Below are 17,369 nucleotides of genomic sequence, written 5' to 3'. Positions count from 1 at the left end.
GAATAAAGGACAGAATAGAGACGCTGCTAAAGATCGAGCAGCGTGCAGGGCCTCTATTAGGTGACCAAGGCTGAAGCATTCAAGCATGCTGGAGCGTTTATGAAATAAACGAAAACGAATTTGTCTGATACTTTTCTTGTGATAGCGTTTCTGTTATGTGAGAGTCACATCTTATTGTCTAACTGGTTAAAAAAAAAGTGAATACAAAGTATCAATACTCTGCTTACTGTGTGTGTGTATTGCTACTGTGTTCAACTACACGGCATCAGTTTGAATGGGGGAATACATACAGTACTTATCGAGTATGTAACTGGCTTTGTTTCCTTGTGTAGCCTACTTTTCTATGGTTGAGTGTTGACTGGTATAGCTCTTGTTCTTACAGCTTTACTGGTACGAGTATATAGTGTTGTCTTTTATAAACTGGTTTCTTTACCCTGTAAAGTTTCATCTTTTGTCTTAATTCCCATTATTTCTCTGGTTTCCCGCCTGAGGGTCGAAAGTAAATACCTTGTGACAATCTTAAATTTTTAAAAATTATATTCATCTTAGTGTTCACAGTAACTTCGGTAATACGGTGTTAAGGTAGCGTATCCTTACTGTATTAGATCTTCATTGTTCTAATTTAAATGATACTTCAGATGATGAGAGATCAGACCGTATTTTAAGGCAAAGTTGTCATTCTAAATAATCGATTAGTCACTTTGTTTACAGGATGATGCTCAGTTTGCCAATATCCGTAACAGCGTTCATCAACAGCCAGCCTGGTTTGCAGATGACGGCCTGCACGTGATTGTGACTGGTTTAGTGCACTTTGGCCGTCTCTTGAATAATACAGTGCTTTTTTTTTTTTTTCAGGAAAGAAAGAATAACGCTCAAGACAAACAGCAGAATCAATTCAAACTATAAAGGTAAGCCAGGTTTTCCACACTTCTCCTATCTGAAAACTGAATGCGCTAAATTTTGTACTTGTAAACGCAGACTCAAGCATTAACTGTTTCTATGGCGCGAATGGCATGACCAAATCACGGTTGAATACTGAATAAAGAGCCTTTTTAGGAGAATATGACTAACCAGTTTATGTTGTATTTAGCAGTGACAGAAACAGGAAGATATGTGGCGTTTTTTACTATTTAATCTAATGTGTCTTTGTGCAGTATTAACTAAAAAACCGTTAGTCGATGATATTGACACAATTTACATTCAACTTTGAAATTAATCACACCGTAAGATGATGCTTGGGCTTATTTATTGTCCTCCAGAACGGCAGTGTCAAACTGACATGAAGCTGTTTGAATGACCTGCTGATACTGAATGCGAACTGCTGTAATGTTGGGATGTTTAAAATTACCTATACTAAGATGGAGGAATCGTTATTCTCACACAACAGGTTAGAATTGTACACTAACATGCAAGAAAGTTCGCTACATCAGTTAGTACAATGGCTAACGTGTTGAGGAAATAACTTGGATTTTGTCTTAGCAACATCAGATAATTAGTCGATAAAATCTTTGCAGGTAATGAAAGTAGTACTCATGACCACTGTATGATCATATCTGATCCAAATTTCGGTAATAACTTCGTAAAGCCCAGTTACGAGAAGTTCCAAACTACTGTACAAGTATGCTTACCTTCAAAAATCAAAAGTAATTATAGGTGGCTGCAAATGGAATTTGATTACTCGAACAACAAAATGTCAATGACGCACCGAAAATGTTTTATCAAAGTCTTACTAAAGCTGCAAGGTATTTGCACCAATGTGTAACAGAGTTCTGCAAAGTTGTTAATTAAACCTCATTGCTGGAACAGCTATATTAAGAACAATAATGATGCAGAGAAACTTACCAAAACTACAGTAACAAAAAATCAAAAGGGTAAACCTAAACATCATAATCTTCATCAAAACGCTAAAAATGATTCAAACAAAAAATGAAAGCCTCGACTTGCTTACTAAAAGCATTAGTAAATTAATCCCTAAAGAACTCTTCCGCTGTATAAGAAGCAAAAAGACATTAACTCAAGCTTTAGGCCCGCTGGCTTTAACAAACGGAGAGCATATAGCGTGGAACCCAAGATGACCAAAGTTCTTAATGATCTGTTTTTATCCACATTTACTGTAGAAAATTAAAGCACTATTCCTTCGTCTTCCTCGCATGTGTAGATAATGGTGGCGAAATCAGTGACATTATGAGCAATGAAAGATGTACTATTTGCAACCAACAAACTTAAGCACAACAGCACACCTGGGCCAGTTAAGGTATCCCTATAATTGCAAAGAGATAAAGAATGACATACTGAAGCCGTTACCTCAGAATTTAAACATATTAGGAGGACGTGGCATTGTAGCTAATGAACAGAAATTAGCAAATGTAGCTTGAATATTCGAGAAGGTATTAAAATCCAACATGGAAATTATTGTCAAGTTAACATCAAGCATGTTCAGGTTGTTAAAATTTATAAGCAGACACAAACTGGATAAGCACTTTTAAAAAATCATCAGAGACTCACAACACGAAAAACAGAACAATTGTTATGTACCAAGAACACTGGCTTGCAGAATGTAAACAAAGCTGTGATTAACAGGAAGGAGTCAGACTCGATGACTGACACTTAAATGCTGCTGGGTCTAATTTTGATTTTAATTTATATCAGTGATATTAAGGAAGGCTGCACTGTAAAACAACCGAATTTGTTGACGAGACAAAAACCGATAACGGAGGATACAACCAAACAACCTCAGAAAATTCAGAGATCATGAAAACTGCTCAGCTGAGTTCAGATCTGGCGAATAGATTTTCTGGATAAAGCAGTTTTAAAAAATGGAAATAAAATAAAAAAGTTAATATTTACATAATACTGAACTCAAAAAGTGTAAGCCAAGAAAAATATTTAGGAATAATCGCAACAAATAGGTTAAAACCAAGTGTACAGTGAACAGAGAACACCGCCACATTCATCCACATTTCCATATCCAACACCCCTGCAAAACCAACCGCACTATCACAACCACCCACAACCATTCACTTCGACATAGGCACTAGCAACCCACCACACCCTCACAACCAACCATTCCACCACACCTCTAAGTGCATCCATCACATACTATATCACCGCAATCAACCACACCTCAACCAACCAACTACCTACATCCAGCCACCCAGACGCAATGTTCCCACCTGGTCAACGTTGCCGATGGCGTTGTGGTTGCGGCTGTAAGGGTAGAACGCCCCCAGCTGCATCCAGCGTTGACACAGCTCCTCCGTCGTGTTGCCAAAGAACCCACAGATGTCCGCACCCACGTAAGGCAGACCGAACAGGTTGAACTCCAGCATACCTGAGCACGGCACGATGAACCCTTAAATTAATGCCTGTCGACTTCAGGAGGGTCATTCAAGCAGCCAATTTCTATCTGTGTCATCTCAGTCTTTCTCTAGATTACAATCCACAACCATCAATGTTATATCCATATCCCCAGTTCACGGCACATAGTGCTATTTTCCATGACGCCTTCTTCACGAAGACTTTTTTTGTAGTTTATTCCTCCTATCTGCAATGAATTCCTACAGCTTAAGAAGGATCTTTCATTCTGAAAGGATTATTGAAGGTTATATCTCACCGCTTTATTTTGAAAAGTATCTTTAAAAAATGAACAACATCACCTAAAGACAGTGTATGAGGGGCAGATGATGGACAGGTGTGGAAGAGACAGATGTGTGAGGGGACAGGTTTGTAGGGGGACAGATGTGGGGGGAAAGATATTTAAAGTGACATCCATACGAGGGGGCAGGTTTGTGGGAGATGGAAGTGTGGGGGGAGAGGTGTGTGTGGGTCAGGTGTGTGGGGGACAGGTGTGTGTGGGTCAGGTGTGTGGGGGACAGGTGTGGGGGGGACAGGTGTTTGAGGGGGGACAGGGATGTGAGAGGACAGGTGTGTTACGGGCAGGTGTATTGGGAGATGGGTACAAAGGAAAGTAAACGACAACAAACATATTGGTTCTATCGTGACTGTTTGTCATATGGAAGGTTAAAAAAAGCCAAAACTCTTCTGTGAATTGAAGAAAAACATAGGAAAGCAGGAAGACTCTTCCCCCCCCTCCCACCAAATCCTCCAGCCGAAGCCAGCAAGAAATAGTGAGGAAAAACCTATACACCGAAGAAAATCTGCAATGGAAATTTCATAGGAGAGAGGAAAAGGTAATTGTATTCTACACTATCTACCTGAACAAGCAAGTAACAGTAAGTCAACAGTAGGAATCGATGTTGTTTTGCGGTTGTGTCCTCCAACCTTTGAACAGCACAGTTATCTCCTCCAGGATCTAAAAACAAAGTTATGTATACCACAAAAATGTATTGTTTGGAAGTAAAAATACTTTGCCGGGGGTAAGAAGATACATACATATTCAAGCAATTGTTAAAGATGAATACCGTATCACAGTTTTCTGCACTGGAGAGAAATTTATTCCATATATTTACAACTCTACTGAAGGAGAAAAGCTTATGTGTAGCTTCGTGTGACTGGAATAGTTTGCCAATAATTTTAAGACCATTATCTCTAGTATAATTCAACCGATCTACTGTGAAGTATTATCAGAAACCATATTACCATGTTTGAATAACTAGAACACCTGAACTGAATCGCCTCATAACCTGCTGTTAGTTAATGTAGAGATATTCAGAGCTTCAAGCACTCTTCGTATGGTTCATTTCTCAATCTAGGTATCTTCTTTTTCACCCTCCACTGTAATCTCTCACGTTTTTCTCAATCTTTTTTCGTATTTCGGTTGCTTGAACTGGACACAATACTCTAAGTGAGGGCGTACAATGATGTGTATCTGATGAGATTATTTATTTTTAAATGTTCAGTAACCTTCTCCCTAATAATAGGCATGTTTCCAACAACTTGCAAATCACTGGCGTAAAATTTATTGGACAATAATTTTCTGGTTACGATTTGTTGCCCCTTTTTAAATATCAGGGTTACATCTGCTAGCATCCGCTCATGAAACACTTTACTACTTCATGATTTACTGAAGGAAGGAATAAACACTAGCATCAAGCCGTAATATAGCTATATGGCACTAACGTAATAGGACGCGGGGTTAATAATTATATTAAATGTATGATATCAACTGCAGTAAGAAAATTGATAATATTGGAAATAGAAACAGTGGGAGAGTCACCCAGGAAATCAGTAAGTCCATGGGGGCCGACGTAGTGAGGAAAGGAAGGGGAACGCTGCAAGACGTTGTTGGAATGTAGACGGCAAATCAAGAAAAAGATGACGGATAGTCACAGGGCAGTTACAGTGAGAGCAGGTGGCCTGAGGGTCATGTCTCATCAAATGACCATGAGTTTAGTCGGGTATGACCCAAGTGAATAAAAGCAAGGATAGTCTCCCATCGACGATTAGGGTAGGTTAATGTGTGCCAGGGAAGAACAGAGGGTTTAACACTACGAAGTATTAAGTTTGTTATGAACCTGTTGCTTTCACGTGGATTGCCAATGATCATAGAAGAGACGGGGGTCAGAAGAGAGAAACACTCAAAGGCAGGAATAGGGTAGAGGAAGGACCTAGAGGAGCAAGTAGCACAGTGTGCCAGTGAGTCAGCTTGCTCATTACCTGTATTCCCAATGTGGCTAGGAACCCAGCAAAAGCAAACTGACTTTTTTCGTACAGAAAGGTGAAACAGCCATCCTGAATTTGGGTGAATGGAGGATGAGAAGATGGCGTGGTGTGTAAGAAAGTGAGCTCACAGAGAGAATTGGAAAAGTTAACAGAGATGGAGGAAGAGAACGTAAGAAGAGACTTCAGAGCAAAAAAGAATAACATACAGTTCTGTGGTGAGGATACTTGCAGTGGAGGGAAGTGTACTTTGGAAAGAGGAGTCAGGGAATACAATAGCAAGCCCAACAACAAGACAAATTTTAGAGCCGTCAATAAAGATATGCGTCGCAGAAGAGTGACTGGACATGTGTTCGAGAAAAAGGGATCAAAGGGTATCTGAGAGAAAAAAAGGACTTACAACAAGGAAGAAAAGAAGGGCAGTCCATCGCAGAAGGCAGAAACCAAGGTGGGAAGAAAACTGGACGTAGTGGAAGAATAGGAAGAAAGGCAGAATCAATAGACTGAAGAAGGATGGGGACCCGAAGGGGGAGTGGAAGAAGGAGATAGGAGACCGAGTGAAAAGAGAGTTGGAGAAGGCTAGGAGGACGGAGTAACTTGTTTGTAGGGAGCTGAAGGAGACGTGTATAGGACCTGATAGTGGGAAGAGTATGACGATAAGAGGGGGGAGGGGGGAATGCTTGATTCAGCACAAAGACTTGTAGCGGGAGTCGACCGAAAAGCACCAATAGCTAAACGAAGACCAGTATGATGAACAGAATCTAGCTTTGAAAGAGTGCGAGTGGAGGCAGAAGAATAAAACTGGACACCCATAATCGAGTATGGAAAGGCTAAAGACACAGTGAAGACGAAGTGTGATATGATCAGCACCCCATGAAAGGTGAGACGGCATTTGCACCAAACAAAGACGATGAAGGGTAGAAGACTTGCGAGAAGAAATATGGGCATTCCAATTTAACCGAGAGTTAAATGTGAGGCCAAGAAATGTGGTAGAGGATCGGTAGGGAAGATGAATGTTATATAAGTACAGAGAAGGCTGTGATATGGTTCGTGAACGAGTAAACGTTACCGCATAAGGCTTAAAGGTAGAAAACGAAAATCAAGAGTAGTAGCCCACGTGCAGGCAGCATCGATGGCGGACTGAAGAAGGGATTGGAGCCAAGGCATCTGAATCTGCAGCGTAAATCGCTAAATCATCAACATACAAAAAGGCCGAAAAGAAGAGGGTAGAGAGAGACAATGCCATCTATAGCTATAAGAAAAAGGGTAGTACTAAGGACGCAACCTTGTGGGGCACCTTCATGCTGGGGAATGGCACGGGAAAGGTGGTCTCTGAGACGGACGTGAAAGGTTCGGAGGGAAAGAAAATTTGAAGAAAAACACCTATGTTACCATGTAGATCAAGGGAACGAAGACAACGAAGCATACAATACCTCCATGTCGTATCACAGACCTTTTCTAAATGAATAACAAAAATGGTAATGACCGACTGGTGGAAAGAAAAAAGCATTCTGAATAAAATATTCGAGTCTGAGGAGAGGATCTAACGTGCTGCGTGCTTTACGATACGAGATACCCAAATGTAACGGGGAAAGAAGACTATGGAATTCAAGGTGCCACATGAGTCAAGTACTGACCATCTGTTCAAACAGTTTACATAAACAGCTTGTCAGGTCTATGGGACGGTAATCTTGAGGATGGTGTCCAGGTTTACCAGGTTTAAGAAACGGGAGGATGATCGCTATAAGCCATTTAGAAGGAAAGAAACCTTTAGTCCAAATTTATTATACAGGGCCAAGAGAAAGGACATGGCTTGTGGGGAGAGATGTTTTAACATAGTGTAATGAACACCATCAAGTCCTTCACTTGTATTTTTACAGGATTTAAGTGAAAACGAAAATTCACGAAGAGAGAAAGAAGCGTTAGGAACTCCCTCAGCTAACAACGTAAAAGATATTGGTATGGATTCAGAACCAGATTTAAGGCGTTGAGTTCTGGAGAGAGATGAGACCCACTACTAGTAAGACTAAAATAATTACCTAAGGCATCTGCAACTAAGGAAGCATCAGCCACAGACTGGCCATCAATATGAAGAACCAGGCCTTGGGGTGGGATATGTTCGCCTTATAATCTACGAAGTCGGGACCAAACTACTGCAACAGGTGTATTTACGGAAACAGAAGAAACAGTCTCCCCAACTAGAACGCTTAGTCTGATGGATGGTACGACGAAAAGCAGCGGAAGCTTGACGAAATATGAGGAGGCTATGAATCCGAGCAGGGGTGGCCTGTTTACGACGAAAACTTTTCCAGGCGGCACGTTTCACACAGAGAGACTGTGAACAAGTAGGAGTCCACCAGAAAACACGTTTGGCAGTAGACGGTCGCGTATCACGGGGAATGGCGGTGAGAGTAGCACTTAAAACCAGGAAGAGGAAGAAGGACAACATATATTGTGGAGACAAGAAAGACGAAGGAGGAAATGGGGGCAATATAAGGGAAGAAAGTATTTCTCAGTCAGCAGCATGGAACTGACAACGGGAAGGACGAGGGAGAGGACAGTAAGAGGCAAGAGAGAATTTAGTGGAAGTGATCACTTAAAAGATTGTCTTCTAATATCAACCAATGAAAATGGACAGAAGTTGATGGTGAGCAAAAGGACAGATCCAAACAAGAGAGGGAATGAGTACGGAGATCAAAGTGACTAGGGGTGCCAATGATAAGGATAAAATGATCTTAAGAACAAAGAAACTGTTCTAATAAGCATCCTCTAGTGGTGATCAGTCACCTCACAGGAAATGTCGGAACTGAAGTCACCAAGAAGTACTGGAGGAGGAAGGGAATGAAGGAATGACAAAGTTAGGAAAATCAAGAGGGACAGAAGGAGAGAAGCAGAGAGCCAACAGTAATCCACTGACAGAGAAAGACACGAGCAGAAGTATGAGGGATAGAAGAAGAAATAGGAAGAGGCTCAAAGGGGACATCATTGCGGATATGGAGGGAAGTGTCATATGAAGCAAGGGATCCAAGAAAAGTACAGCACGGAATAGGAACCGCGAGAGTATAAAGAAAAGTTTCTTGAAGAGAGATAAGAAAAGGACTGTAGGAGGAAATAAGAAAACGAAGGTCCGTACAGTGGGTATGGAAGCCTCTAATATTCCACTGAAGAAGCGCCATGACTATGGAGAATAAAGTGTGAGGGCAGCGCAAACTGTTTAGGGCGTTTAAAGACAAAGAATCCAGGGGACGTAAATAAATCAGTTAAGAGCAGAAGGGACCGGGAAGATTGGGAGGGCGTAGTGATCACAGAGGAGGAGGTTGTTGAACAGAGGAAGAGTGGGAAACAGAGGAGATGGGAAGAGGAGGTGCAGGAGAAATAGAAAGAATGGGAGGGGAGGGTTCAGGAGATGCAGGGGGAATGGAAGTAGGAGTGAGTGGGGCAGGGGGGGAATGTATTTCCGCATTGACAGGGAAGAGGTATACAGTGAGGATAACTGGTGATACTTTGCAGGGATTCTGCCTCCATAGGTGAGGACAAAGGTTGAGAGCGAGCTGGTGACATGGCATTATGGCATTGTTGTTTGGAGGAGGGAGAACACGGGATAGGCTGGGCAGTAGAGGAAGGGGGAGAGAGACCAGGAATATGAGATGGAGAGGATTCAACAGCACGTTACGTTTGTTAGATCAGGGAGAAGGTGAGGGAGGAGAAAAACGGGAGTATTCTGTATAAGAAGGAGGTGGGGTGGAGGAAGCTGAACAAACAAGAGAGGGAAAGGAGGAAGAGGAATCAGGAAGACAGACAAGGGTGACAAATGAATTTGAGAGGTACAGAAGTAGAGACACTGGATGAGCTTGAAACCTGTGATATACGAGTTGGTCAGGCCACGTGTGCATATGCGATGCCAGGGGAGTGCCCCATGAGATGCGCTCGTCGATGGGCTTCTCGGAAGGTAAGCCCTGGTTTCCACTGGATATGGGACACTTCGGCTTCAAAAGTATAAATAGAGCATTTATTGTAGAAGGCTGTATGGTGCCCCCCACAGTTCGGGCAGGACTGAAAGGTCAATAAACAAGTGGATACTGAGTGTCCAGCATGTGAACAGTTGGAGCAAATAGCCTGTGACCGGCAGTACTCTGCTGGATAGCCAAAACGCCATCAGGACGTGCATTGACGAGGGGGAGGAATGTATTCTTTAACAGAGGTCTGTGTCTCCAGTAATAACGGAAGAGGGATGATGTTGAGATTGAAATACTATTTTGGCGATGTTTGCTGGTTTTTGACGGCGTCCTCGGGGAGGGATTGTGTAGCACAGAACTGAAAGGACCTGGTGATTTTGTTAAGAGAGAATGAGTTTGATGTCTTCTGTGCAGTCAATGAAGTTTCTATTTCCAAAAGAAAAGAAAGAGGGAAGACGGACAGTGCCTGTTGCCAAATTCAACTGTGCATCTGGAGAGACTGAGATCGGATTGCCTGATGGGTCAGTTAATGATACGACTTTCTGCTTGATCTGGATTTTGTACTTTGAGGAAACGAGATCCATTGGGTCGTACAGGGTATGTAATATTGGAATCTACCTGTCGTACTAGTGAGAGGTGATGCAAGAGGTCATCTGTTTGGGAACTGATGTTAAAATACTGAGACCAGGTGTGGGATCCAAAAAGAGGTGGTCAAGACAAGGTTAGTGAGTCGGAAAGCAATATGAGGACGGGACGAGGAAGCCGTAGAAAAGGGACGATTAGGCGAAGGAGGAGGTGAAGGCAGGCAAGGTTCGAAAGTTACTATAGAAGATGAACAGGTAGATAGAGTTGTACAGAGAAGGGACTGTACGCGGGAGATGGTTTAGTTATGCAGGATGGAACAGGTACAGAAACAGTGGAAAGAGCCAGAGAAGTTCTAGGAAGAGAAGCCGGGTTCACCATCGGGGTCAAAACTTACGCAGAACTTGTGGAGAGAGAGAACCAGAAACAATTTTCTTAATTTCCTCTGGGAAGGAAAGGTTCACTATGACTGTTAAAAAGAAAGGGTTATCTGGATCCAGAGGCCCGGCCAACGACCCAAGTAGGGATCAAGCTCCAAGCATGCACTCCCTACCCCACCCAAGAAGGGATAGTAACCCCTTGTGGGAGAGAAAACTCTCCCACCACGATGATGGATCACCGGCTATTGGCTGACAGTCCTACCACTAAGCAACAGCATCCCCAGATCCGAAAGCTACAACTCAGCAGCAGTTTCGCCTCTGTAGAGGTCCACCTCCACAGAGAAAATGAAACCCCAAGTGTGTTCAGAGATGATGTAGAATTGAGTTGGATATTGTTAAAATTAGAGGATACACCTGCGGACGATTTTGACAAGTTGAAAAACGTAAGAACTGAGTTTTTGATGCATTAAAAATAAAATGATTAATTTTACCCCAATCAGCGATATGAGCCATGTCAGACATTAGGAGTACCACAGTCTCATCCCTTGTTAATTGAAACAATTGCTGAGATGGATGCTGTGAGAACGAATGGAATGGTAAGGGTGGAGTGATCTCCACATGAGTGCATAGGGTTAGATGTACAGTTCAGAAGGTCATTGATGAGTAGAAGGAAGAGGATTGGTGACAGGACAAAGCTCTGAAGAACACCACACTGATAGCTCTAGAACGGGGAGGGGAGGAACCTTTGTCCTATTAAGGGCCATTAGGATATATAGGACAAAGCTCTGAAGAACACCACACTGATAGCTCTAGAACGGGGGGGAGGAACCTTTGTCCTATTAAGGGCCATTAGGATATATAGGACAAAGCTCTGAAGAACACCACACTGATAGCTCTAGAACGGGGGGGAGGAACCTTTGTCCTATTAAGGGCCATTAGGATATTTTTAACATCATTCGCGGACCATACAAAATTATCAACTTGAAATCAACTGTAGCCCAGTACATTATATATATATATATATATATATATATATATATATATATATATATATATATATATATATATATATATATATATATATATATATATATATATTCGTTCATGAGTTTATGAAATTGCATTTATGAATTGCCTCACGGGCCTGATCAAATGGTCTTGAGGGCCTTATACGGCCCGGAGACCGGACGCTCCCCACCCCTGCTCTAGAAGAACGGTGGCCGTCTACAACAGCAGTTATAGAACGACCGGAAAGGAAGCTACAGACGAAGGCACAGGCAGAAGGACAGAAACATCATGAGGGCAGTTTGATGCCCCTCCTGACCTGACCTGTTGCCTTTTTGAAATGACCAATAATCCTGGCCCAGCCACCTGACATGACCAAACCTTTGTCCTGTAAGCCTTATGCCCCTCCTGACCTGATCTACGCCCCTCCTAATCTGACCTTCGCCATTCATGACCTTATCTATGCCCTCGCTGACCTGACTGGTGCCCCTCCTGGCTTGACCTGAGCCCTCCTGGCTTGACTATGTTCCTCCTCACTGCCGAGGGCGAAGCTGATGGTCTGAGAGGGCTTGAGCCGGGAGAACAGTTTTCGTCCGTCCATGCGCCTGACCGCACTTAGGCTACCGGTCACAGTCAGACTGATTCTAATGACTGAGGTGCGAATTTTTTTTTTTTTTTCTTATTCACAAGAATATAATAATGGTGGTAGGTGGTGGCGACCATCATCCACTCACTTGATGTAATGCTACCTACTTCTTCCTTCACCTTTATCATTCTTTTTCTGTGTCTGCCCTTCTCTCTTCCTATTTCTCACAATCATCCACTCACTTGATGTACAGCTGCCAGTTTCTTCCTTCACCTTTATCATTCTTTTTCTGTGTCTGCCCTCTTCTCTTCCTATTTCTTACCATCATTCACTCGCTTGATGTAGTGCTGCCTACTTCTCCCTTCACTTCTATCATCTTTTTTTCTGCGTCTGCCCTCCTCTCCTCCTATTTCTCACCATCATCCATTCACTTGATTTAGTGTTGCTTACTTCTTTCATCATGTTTATCATTCTTTTTCTGTGTCTGCCCTCCTCTCTCCCTATTTTTCCCATTTTTCCCGTCACTTTTTATTACTCTTCTTTTCTTTTCAGGCGGCTTACATTGAATGACAAGCCTAATGGTTTCCTGTAGGCAAGGAAACCATTTACAGCGCTGGGTGGTAACCATATAACCAACCCATACGTGTTCCCTAAGTGTCAACAACTGGGTTGGTGGAGGGTTAGTGCCCTCTCCGTAAAGCAACTAACTCAGACACAAACGGCCACCCCTTAAGGAATTATGGCGTCTGAGCATAAATAGATAGATAATCATGTCATTAATATAATTGGAAATGACATATAAAATGCAGTAAATGAGGATATAAAGGAGCGTTGTGGTGTTGATGTGGATGTGATAGGAAGCGTTATGACGAACACACTGAGGCGGTTTGGCCATGTGGAGAGGATGGAGGGTCAAAGACTGACGAAGAGAGTGTATGTGAGTGAGGTGGAGGGGGAAAGAGGGAGGGGGAGGCCGAGGATGAGATGGAGAGATGGGGTGGAGAGGTATATGAGAGAGGGTGGTGTGAGTTGGGAGCAGGGGAGTGAAATGGCGGGGGACAGGGCGACTTGGAGGCGATTTGTTTGTGGCCACCCCAAACGGGATTGAGGCGTCTGGCAATAGATAGATAGATAGAAATTATCCCAGCATCATAATTTTCATACAGTGCACTAGATTCTGGCAAATTGCAAAAAAACTTAAATGTCTGCCTGTGTCGTTTACTCATAAGGTCATGGAGACAAGCGCAGATGTAGGTATGAGGTAAGTACTTCTGTGGCAAAGGTAAGTAGGTAAACAGGGAGGTAGGTGGGGAGATAGGTAAGAAGCTGGGTTGGCAGGGAGGTTGCAAGGATGTTGGTAGAGTTGCAGGTGGGCAAGGGGACAAGCGGGAAGTCGAGTGAGTGAGTAGGTAGGTAGGTAGGTAGGTAGGCAGGTAGGTAGGTAAGTAGGTAGACAGGCAAGTAGGTAGATAGGTAGGTAGGTAGGTAGGCAGGTAGGTAGGTAGGTAGGTAGGTAGGTAGGTAGGCAGGTAAGTAGGTAGGTAGGTAGGTAGGTTGGCAGGCATGAACGAAGGAAGGTAAGCAAGGAGACTGGCAGAGGAGTATGTAGGGGAGTAGCCGGGGATGTAGGTAGGGAGGCAGAGAGATGGACAAGGAGGTAGTAGGTAGAGAGACAGGTAGATAGAGTAGATAAGCAGGTAGGTAGGTAAGTAGGCAGGCAAGGAAGGAAGTAGACAGGGATTTGGTAGGGAGGTACGCAAGGCTGGGAAGTCGGCAGGAAGGTAAGCAGGCAGTGTGGCATGCACAGATTCAGGTGGGTAGGTAGGTAGGTAAGTAGGGAGGCAGGTAGAAATGTAGGTAGACAGGATAGCTTGTAGGGAGGCGAGTGGGTGTGTTGCTAGGTAGGCACGGAGACAGGTAAGGATGTAGCCAGGAATGTAGGTAGGCAGGGAGGTATAAGGAGGTACGGTAGGTAGAGAGGGAAATAGTGACAAGCAAAAAGAAGTGAAAGTTAATCTTTTCTATTCTAAAGGAATAATTTTCAGCCTACCACCTCCCGCTTAAAGGATTACATTGTCTATCAGAGTGGGTTGCAAATCCTGTGGTCCCTGGGTAACGAAGAATCCGCTGTACACGGTAAGGATTCTACAAGCCTTCGTCTTCGGGACCCCAGCCTGGTAATGCGTAGTTAGTATCTGATCTGCGCCCCTTTTAACCTAGTGCCCCCCCCCCATGACCTGACGCAACTTGACCTAACTACCTGACGACCTGGCCGAAGTGCACAACATGACGTAACCTGACGTGACTTATGACCCTCCTAAATTAAGCTATGCCTTCCAGAAATAACTATGCCCCTATAGATTTGATATGTGCCCTCTTGACCTGATGTGACAACCAAACTTTATTCTAAAGAGACAAAATTTGTTTCACTTGATCGAATGACCTAACCTGACATGACCTTACTTATGCCTCTCCTGATCCCACGTATGCCCTCCTGAGTTAGGCCCCGCCTGACCTGACCTGACCTGACCTGTGATGGAGTGCGCCATGTCGGTCCAGTTGGACCTGTTGTCGCCAAGCCAATGCCCAGACCACTGGCCGCTGCCCGGGAAGGTAGACCGAGTCACCACCAGACCGCGCTGCCCAGTCACACTCTGCACCACTCTGTGGTAGACAGACAGATACTGTATATCAGAGGGTCCCAAACGGAGAAGAATATCCCCCTGAGGGAAAATTTGGACATTCCAGGGGGAAGGGAGGCATAAACATATAAGGCCAAAACTGACACAGTAACTTTTGTATTGTACTTTTGGTTATAGATTTTGTATATTTTGTGGCCAAATGCTTTTTTGGCTTTAAATCTGCTTTTTTTAAGAGTAAAGTTAGAATTTTTGTCGTCAAATAATTAGCATAAAAGTACAAAATCTCTTGAATATTCCCAAAACTCTGTAAAAATATGTATAATACTGCTAGATTCCTTCCGGTTACAAGTTAAAAAGCACCGCTAAATGGGGAGAACAACTCTAGAGTCTAGAATTATTTAAGATTAAATTTCCCAAAGGGGTGGAGGAATTCCCCATTTTGAGAGTAGGAGATCATCAAAAATATTCTCGCAAATATGGAGAGTGACCAGCAAAATTTAGGAACCTCTGCTGTAGACAGACAGACATACGTAGGTAGGTAAGTAGGCAGATAGGTAGATAGGTAGATAGGCGGGTAGGTAAACAGACAGGTAGACAGACAGACAGATAGGTAGGTAGACAGACAGAGATAGATCTAGACAGATAAAGATGAATAAATATACAAATGGATGGATGGATGGATGGATGAATGGATGAATGAATAAATGGATGGATAGACTTGTAGGTAAGTAGGTAAGTAGGAAAGCAGATAGGAAGGTAAGAGCAAGTAGGTTGCCAGGGAGGTAAGTACCGCCCAAAATGATAGTTTGTAAATTTTTCGGCCTGGTATTTTGGTAATCACGTGATGGCGACACTCACGCCTCGTTGAAATTCAAGGGGATCGGAGTGAGTCGGGCGGGTGTTGCCATCAAGTGATCACCATAATATTGTGGCAGAACCTGACCGAGAAATGTGCAATCTTTTGTTTGTGATTGTACAGCAAGTAAGCGGGGTATGAGAGAGAGAGAGAGAGAGAGAGAGAGAGAGAGAGAGAGAGAGAGAGAGAGAGACAGACAGACAGACAGACAGACAGACAGACAGAACAGACAGACAGACAGACAGAACAGACAGACAGACAGGCGGACACAAAGTCAGAGACAGAGAGACAGACAGACAGACACAGAGACAGACAGACAGAAAGAGACAAACAGGGACATACAAAAAGACAAACAGAAATACAGACAGAGAGACAGGCAGAGACAGAGAGACAGAGCCAGACAGATAGAGTGACAGACAGACAGACATACAGACAGACAGAGACAGAGAGATAGAGAAACAGACAGACAGAAGGAGGTGAGATCATGGGCACAGGCAATATAAGGAAAACTAAAACTTGCACTATGAGAGGTCTTCTTTAAGCTCAATAAAATCATCTGCTGGTGATATGAACAGAATAAATAAGATGGCCGTTTACTAAAGGGGAAGGTTTAAGGGAGAGATAGTGTCCAGACTTATCGAATATACTGTATCTTACACGAGATGCAAGACAGCCACGAGAGCTAGTTCGATTTCGTAGCTGCTGTTGTTCAAAAAAAAAAAATCATTTTATTAACTAAATAACTAAGAGAACTTCAGGATTTAAGAACAGGATGGAGAGATGGAATTTGCAGATTTGGTTGGACTGGGTGGAACAGACTAACAGCCAATACAGTAGGTCAGAGTGGAGAAAGATGAGACAAGACTTCGCCCTACAGTAGACTAACTTGTGCTGTTGCTCATGATGAGTTTGATGCAGAAAGATAAATACAAAGCAAACCTATCTTTGAGTCGTCTCTTTCTGTGCCCACCAGTCCAAAGGTACAGACTGATAAAAATATTCATAAACACTGAGGCAAACAGTCTGACATAAGTGGATAAGCATAGACCAGTTAAAATTCAGTTAAAATAAATTTATGTATATCGACTGAATTGTGGGTTTACGATCATGGGAGGGGATGTTCTGCGAAGTTCACTTCCCTTGTAAACACAGAGACAGCTTTCATACCTATATGTTGGCTCAGTCTGTGCCCATCCGTATAGGTTGTGGACGTCATAGTGGGTGAAGTTACCATCTTGGGCTGACAGGCACAAAGTCTTGTCGCTCATGCGGTGTGAAGGACCTGCAGCTGCCGCCTCTGTAAGGGTGTATGACGTAAGAATTTTTTTTTTTAAATAACCTGGAAAGATGCAAAAAGTTTCCTTTCCAGAGAAATATCGATTAACAGAGCCAACATCCAGATCCGTTTCGAAATACATGGACACATTGCCTTTAAGAGACTGTCGGGGTTTGGTTAAAAGGACAGGGAGCCAGTGGAATAAAGCTCCTGAGCTGACCATTACAGTTTACCGAAAAGGTAAAGGGGGATTTTATGCTTGGGTCGTTCTCAGCCTATGGGTGTTCTGCTGGTGAATATGGAAAATTGAGTATAAGTGCATTCTTATTTATAAGTCTTGTGAAATTTCTTGACAACATATATGACACTGCTTAGAACATCAAAGTATTAGGAACTTCTTCATAATGCTCCAAGATTCTATCAAAATAAATAAATCTGCTTTTCAGTATACATTATTTCTTGTATTC

At 43.0% G+C, this 17,369-nt stretch overlaps 1 pseudogene; it reads right to left on the bottom strand.

Moving 5' to 3' along the window:
* Window positions 1–17,369, bottom strand: part of LOC145401976 (maltase-glucoamylase-like) — a 223,993-nt pseudogene that overhangs the window by 7,106 nt on the left and 199,518 nt on the right.

This window comes from Coenobita brevimanus, chromosome 57 (assembly GCF_032717465.1).
Source record: "Coenobita brevimanus isolate Jiangsu-jjx chromosome 57, ASM3271746v2, whole genome shotgun sequence".
In the NCBI taxonomy this organism is placed as follows: domain Eukaryota; kingdom Metazoa; phylum Arthropoda; class Malacostraca; order Decapoda; family Coenobitidae; genus Coenobita; species Coenobita brevimanus.
Note: the sequence above shows the minus strand (reverse complement) of the source record. Positions and strands in the feature narration are given on the sequence as shown.